Consider the following 7,194-nt stretch of genomic DNA (forward strand, 5'->3'; position numbering starts at 1 on the left):
GGCAAGCCTGTTCTTCAGAAAGAGAAGGACAGGTAAAGACTTTCCTAGACAAAAGTTGAGGGAGTTCATCACTACAAACATTTCCTTCAAGAAATTTAAAAAGGAGTTCTGAAAATTGAAATGAAAGGTCATCGACTAGCAACGTGAAACATGTCAGTATTAAGAAACTCACGGTAAAGGCAAGAATATAGTCAAATTCAGATTATTTAAATACTGTCAGGATGCTGCATACATCATTTTTAACTTAAGTGTAAAAGTTAAAGGACAAAGTATTAAAAATTATAGCTACAGGGGCTGGAGTTGTGGCTCAGTGCTAGAGTGCCTAGCTTGTGTGAGGCACTGGGTTTGATCCTCAGAACCACATAAAAATAAATAAATAAACAAAATAAAGATATTGTGTCCATGTATAACTAAACAAATATAAAAAATTATAGCTACAAAAATGTGCTGATGAATATGTAATAAAAAAGATGTCAATTGTGGGCCCCAGGATGGAGAGGGGGTGATGCCTGACAATGCATCTGACATAGAATTGGGTGGGAAAGAGAGTAGTTGGGGATGGTGAGAGAGGGATGAGGCGGTGACTCACATATCATGGTGCCCAAGTAGGGCCCAGATCCTAAATTCCAGCACGGTGGGGGAATGCTGTATTCCATGGACCTCTTTATGAAGCAAAGTATGTAATGGTTGCCATAAATGACAAACAAGTGAAATGCCAAATACATGACAATATTTCAAATGAAATTGGGACAAGTGGTTTTCAAGAGAGCAGAATGCTCCAGTATGTGAACACCAATCTGCAGAAACAGTGAGAACTTCAAAAAGCCAACCAGGACACGAAATGCAGAAGGGAAGATCAGAGGCACTGCCCCAGGACAGGAGTCATTCTGTGGAAGTAAAAATGAAAACCAACCAACAGAACACCTGGCAAGGGAGATGGCAGTAGTACCCATCAGTGAGACGCCGCAGTCTCAGAAGAGAAGACTCGGCAGATCCTCCTGTTGAAATGAGGAAACATTGATGAGCAGAGTTGAAGTCAAGATTCCTGAATAGCTGAAACCATGGCTTGTTGGTGACTAAGATTTAATTACAAGGCAAAAACGACTCTTTTATCTTCCTGCCAGGGAGAATGTGGATTTCATTCTACAGGATTATGCCAAGTACAAGAAATCTCTAGGAAATACCAGGAGTGTGCTGTTAATGAGGTAGTGGCGGGGATAAAAGAACCTGCCAACGTGATGATGAGCAATCAAGCTCCAGTCTGCAGGTGCTCTTGCAGGATGTCCCCGTGTCCCCGGTACATGGAGCCTCAGATCTACTGAGATTATTTGTGCAAATTAAATTGATGTAGGCTGATACATTTCTGGATGAGAAGGAACTAGCTTTATTACTGAATCATCTTTATGATTTCCTAAAGCACCAGACAAAGACTTTGCCGACAACTTTGCTTAGTTCCAGAGATTATGAAATGTTTCATAAGAAAGCTTCATGAGGTATTCTCAGGCACGTATGTTTGAATCTCTGTAAACACATTCCATCCCTTTCTTGTACAAATGAGGTACTTTGAAGCTGTCAGTATATAAAAGAATTAATGTTTGTTTTCTGTTTGATTTTAAACAGAAATTAAAGGAGGTTATAACCCGTCTTTCTTTCTTTCTTTCTTCCTTCCTTCCTTCCTTCCTTCCTTTCTAACTTTCTTTCTTTCTTTTCATTTTAAAGATGCTACCAGTGTATTCAATGCAGACAGAAGACAGGCATGCTGTCGAGGGTTTCATTGCTTAGTTGACAAAGCTACTTTGGAATGCTGGTGGTTCTATTCTTTTGATACTCTACACTTTTATGATATATATTAGTACTATATGACAAAATGCTCTGATACCTAGTGCCAACGGTTCTATCTAGCATAGTTAACTGAACATATTTATCCATTTGTGCTCCTTTTAAAAAATAGTGCTTATAATAAAAAGCCTACTCTTTTAAAGTCATCCGTGTTGTTCTTTGCTCAAATTGTTGAAAAACGATGGCACCTTGTTTCCTGGTTTTTGTATTTGTGTTTAGTGCCTGTTTTAACAAGATAGACACAATGCATTGTGTAGCTATAGTTTTCTGGACAAGTCAATCTTTTAGAAACTGTTTTTCAGGTCTTCAGTGAATTTTTTCTTTAAATTTCAAAGAAAAGAGATGTATATGGTGACATGAGTAACACAATATTGAGGAAGGATAAAAACTCTTTGTATGCAGTTAAATTAAATTGTAGTAAGTGGATATAATCACTAGAAGATGTTTCAAGTAAGCCTTGTGGTAATCACAAAGAAAAAACCTGTAGTAGATAGCAAAAAAAAAAAAAAAAAAAAAGAGACAGAAAAGAATCAAAGCATATCACTACAGCAAACAAACATAAAACCACAAAGACAAGTAGAAGAGAGAAACCAGAACTATGAAAGAAAATGACCAACAAGTGAAAAGAGGAAATCCTTGCCTACCAATAATTACTCTAAGTGTAGATGGCTTAACTTTTCTATCAAGAGTCAAGGACAGTGTAAAAAAAGAAAATTACAGGTTGATAACCCTGATGAATAGAGACATAAAAATTCTCAGCAAAATACTAGCAAATCAAATTCAACAGTTCATTAAAAGACATCCAAAGTGTAAAGGAAGAAGTAAAATCATCTTTGCAGATGATATGATTTTATATATAGAAAACCCTAAAAACTCTATCAAAAAATTGAACAAATATAAGTGAAATTGGTAAAATTGCACAGTACAGAACCTACATACAAAAATCAGTTGAATTTCTATATACCAACAATGAACTATGAGAAATGGGGAGGTATTGGTCAAAGGGTCCAAAGTTTTAGTTATTCAGGATGGATCCATTCTGGGAATCTAATGTATATACAGTTAACACTACTGTACTGTATTTTTGAAATTTGCTAAAAGAGTAGATCTTAAATGTTCTTACTATAAAAACGTAATTGTGAGGTGATGGATATATTAATTAGCTTGATAGTAGTAATTATTTAACAATGTATACATATATTAAAAAATCAGGGCTGGGATTGGGGCTCAGTGGCAGAGCACTTGCCTGACACATGTAAGGCCCTGGGTTCAATCCTCAGCACCACATAAATAATAAATAAATAAAATAAAGGTATTGTCCATCTACAACTTAAAAAAATCTTAAATCATATTGTACATCTTGAATAGTACAATGAACTTGTCAATGATATCTCAATAAAGGGGACCAAAATCTATATGTAGAGTGATATTACTGAATTTTATACTTGTGGTTGGTTGCCTTGCAGTGGTTCCATTGTGTGTGTGTGTGCGTGTGTGTGTGTGTGTGTGCGTGTGCGTGTGTGTGTGCGTGTGCGTGTGTGTGTGTGTGTGCGTGTGTGTGTGAACTTTTTGAAGACAGAACCTATACTGCGTCTCTCTTGTGATCCCATTTAGCTTCGTGGGCTGCTGCGAGTCTTCGGCAGCCACATACCTTGGTTCCCTCAGTTGTCTTAACTGAGTGCAGCTTCCCTGTCAAGGCGGGTCTCAGGCGACAGGACTTCTGGACCTTTGAGCAGGACTAAGGATCGGATGACAACCTGCAGATCCTGGGATGTCATTTGAGCCAGGATCACCTCGTCCAGAACTGCGGGCTCTGAAGATGGAGGAGAAAACTCTAGATGTGTGCGGACAGTGGGAAGGGATTAAAGCCAAACTCTCCAAGGAGCTCTTCACGTCACTGAGGGGAATCTAAAGTCCTTGAGCCCACGGGCCCTGCCTGGGGAGTGGGTCTGGAGTTACTTCATTTACCTTGGCTCCTAGGACTCACGCCGTGTTCACTTTTGTCCCCTGCCTCTGTGACTCTTCCCTGAACACACCCGGCTTTGTAGCTGCTGTTCTTTCTGTTGGGATGTTCTCTCAGATATCACTTGGCTCTTTCCCGTACCTCCTTCAAGTCTTTGCTCTAATGTTACTGCCTCAGGAGACGGGCCCTTACCTCCGTATTTAAAACTGGGCCCCCAACGTTCCGTATCATTTTTCATTGCATTATTGCTCTTCTCCGTAGCCCTTGGTGTTATCTGATGTCATATATATTTTACTTATTTATTTCCTACTTTTTTTGGGGGGGTGGCGCTTAACCACAGAGCCACACCTCCAGCCCCTTTTCATATTTTATTTTTTATTTATTAGTTAACTTATTTTTTGTGGTGCTGGAGATTAAACCCAGGATCTTGTGCATGTGAGGCAAGCACTCTACCAACAGTGCTACATCCCCAGCCCTTATATTTTATTTGGAGACAGAGTCTTGCCAAGTTTCTCAGGACCTCATGAAATTGCTGAGGCTGGCTTTAAACTCGTGATTGTATTGCCTCAGATTCCCCGCCTGCTGGGATTGCGGGTGTGCTCCACCACACCCAGCCCTACTACCTTGTAATGAGGGTCTAGTCCATGAGAACCACATCTGTACATTTTTTTTAAAATTGCTCCAAACCTGGTACCTTGATGGTTTGGGGAACACAGTGGGCACTCAATATTTGCTGAATGAATAAATGAGTAAATGTGAAATGAATAAAGTTTACTCATTAATGACCACAGTATTTGGAGCTGACCCAATAGGCCAAGAAATCTAACTCTCCTATCTCCAGAACGTGGCTTCCAGTCCTCTGGAAATTCCTACTTTACTTGGGAGGACATTTTCTAAAAATTAAGAGCCCTTCTTTTGACCTTGAAGACACATGGAGAGAAGAATCAGGTCATGTTGGTTTGTAAATTTGTGGTTAAAATTCTCTGAGGAGACTGATAACGTTGTAAGTATAGGTATTTCATGATTCAGCTTGACTGAATTCACAGACTCTAGACCTACAGAGAGTTGCTGGAGTAGGGGCACCTGAGTGTGTGTGGACGCTCCTCTCTGCCTCTGCTCTTTTTCACAGTGAGCCCAGGAGCAGCGGCTGCATAGACCAGTGGTCCTGCCTGGAGAACAACTGTGCCATGATTCACAAGCTCTTCAGGGCTCTGCTTGGACATAGTGAGGGACTGAATCCAAGTGTGGCTGCACCAAAGGTGGGGGTAAGGCACATGAGCTTTGTTATTTTAAACTCAGACTCTGGCAGGGGCTTGGAGCCCGGTCAGTTGGTAAAGATGTCCAGGTAGAGATTTCTGGGTTCTGTGGGAGGTGGTACTGGATGATCCCTTTAAGTCATAGGATCACGGAGGTGGATCACCCAGTCAACTCGGAAATCATTTATTAATCCATTGCAAAGTCCCTCTGGGGTAAACCTGACTGGTGGTCACGCAGCCTCTTCTTAAGCAGGGTTTGCAAAGAGAAAATCTCTCCCTCCTGGAACAGTGGACTTTGTTTGGGGGCTGTTACGATATAAATGTTTCTCCTGAAGTTGGGAAAACCTTCTTTTAGCTTGGACTCCTTGTCTGTAGTCGACTCTCTGGAGCAATTTAGAATGGCTCTTCATTCTCTGTAGTAGCCTTCATGCACTTGCCAACACCTCTGACCCGTACGTCTCCCCTAGGAGAGGAGTCTTTATGACGCGCTTCTGGAAGACCCTTAGGCTGCAATGCCCCCGGCCCTCGCAATGTCTGGGCTGAGCAGTGGCAAAGCAGAGAGTTTTATTTCCTGCCTGACTGGACACAGCTTCTGTTAATTTGAACTGAAATTATCAGCCTGCTTTATTTCTTCTTCAAGCAACCAGTATGCTGCTATTGTATTATAATCGCAGTCAATGAAAAGCCTTATCAGATCTCTCAGACCTACTTGGGTTGAACCTGGTGACCTTCATTCCACCTCCTCACATTTGCCGTTTTAAGATGACTCATCTCTAAAGGCCCAGGCTGAATGCTTCTTTCAGCAGGAATCTTACTAGTATCCCCCATCAGATGTAACTTTTTCTTCCCCTGGACCTTGGGTTTGATTATAGACCTAGTACAGTATTAGATAGGTTGTGCCACCTCTCAGTAGGTGTGGACTGACCCAGAGCAGGGATGGTTTGATTCATGTTTGTGCATCTGTCACTTCTAGCAAAGACACGGCTTGATTCAGGTATTGGGTCCATGGATTGCAATGCCCACCAGGCAGGCTGTACTCACCGGGAGGCAATAAACTGATTTGAAAACACAGACTCCTGGAGTCAGACACAGATTTGAACTTTGCTTCTGCTCCTTACAAGACATATGACTTTGGGTAGATTATTTAATCTCCCTGTCCCCCCTCATCTCCCATATGAAATGGGAGATGATTAAAAAAAAAAAACAACCCACCATAGCTTATGAGGGTTGATGAGGTTCACATGGAGTAAGGCAGCATCATGGGACTGTTTAATACTGTACCTGGCTCACACATGGTGCTCAGGGGAAGTTAGCATTGGTTATTTTTTACTCCTATGTGCAAACACTTTTTTTTCTTCTTTTAGACTGATCACATGGGGTTGGGATTGTTTTCTTGCTCATGGCTGGTGAGTCTCTGATGGTGGCCACCTGCCTCTGTACCCCCAGTGCCCAGCAAAGTAACCAGAAAATTACCATCAGTGTGTGTTGAATGAATGAATGAATCTGAGACCTTTTAACTGCAGCCCCGTGTCGTTCTCCGTCTGTAAGGTGCTGCTGCTGTTGGCAGGCATTGCACTGCTGGGCTTTAAACATGAGTAAGATCAATGACTTGCTTGGCTTTAGAGAGTGTGAACCAGTATGAAAGACATACTTTCAACTCATGAATTTTAAAATACACAGAATGAATTGCAATGTCCCAGTAAAGGATTGAGGAGGGTAGAAGCAAAGAGGTGGAGAGAGAACATAAGTGACCAAGGCAGGCGTGGGGGATGGCTTTACGGAGACAAAAACTCAAGATCACATTTAGGATGAACACAATACTGACGGAAGAGCCTCATCTGCCATTTAAATTCTTATCATTCAGTAATGTCCAGGACGGTTGCCTCCTTTACTATGAAGACACTTACCTCGCCCCACACAATGTGATCCACCCTTCCTTGAACCTCCACGTACATTCTTTTTAGGGCCTTAATACCTTCTGTTACAGCCCTTTATAGCCCTCAGCGTTCAGGGCTGATCAACAAATATTGTCATATCGAATCACCGTTACACGCACAGTTTAGCCCCTGCCACTACCCCTGACAGGCTCTTTTAGGGCATGAGTTGTGTCTCTGCAGTTCTGTAGCACACAGAATG

The 7,194-nt window shown here is 41.6% G+C and overlaps 1 pseudogene; it reads left to right on the forward strand.

Annotated features, from left to right (window-relative positions):
* The first annotated feature begins 594 nt into the window (after positions 1-594).
* Positions 595-1,492, forward strand: LOC143403490 (mortality factor 4-like protein 1 pseudogene; annotated as a pseudogene).
* The last annotated feature ends 5,702 nt before the right edge of the window (positions 1,493-7,194 follow it).

The sequence above is a fragment of the Callospermophilus lateralis genome, chromosome 7 (genome assembly GCF_048772815.1).
Source record: "Callospermophilus lateralis isolate mCalLat2 chromosome 7, mCalLat2.hap1, whole genome shotgun sequence".
Lineage (NCBI taxonomy): Eukaryota > Metazoa > Chordata > Mammalia > Rodentia > Sciuridae > Callospermophilus > Callospermophilus lateralis.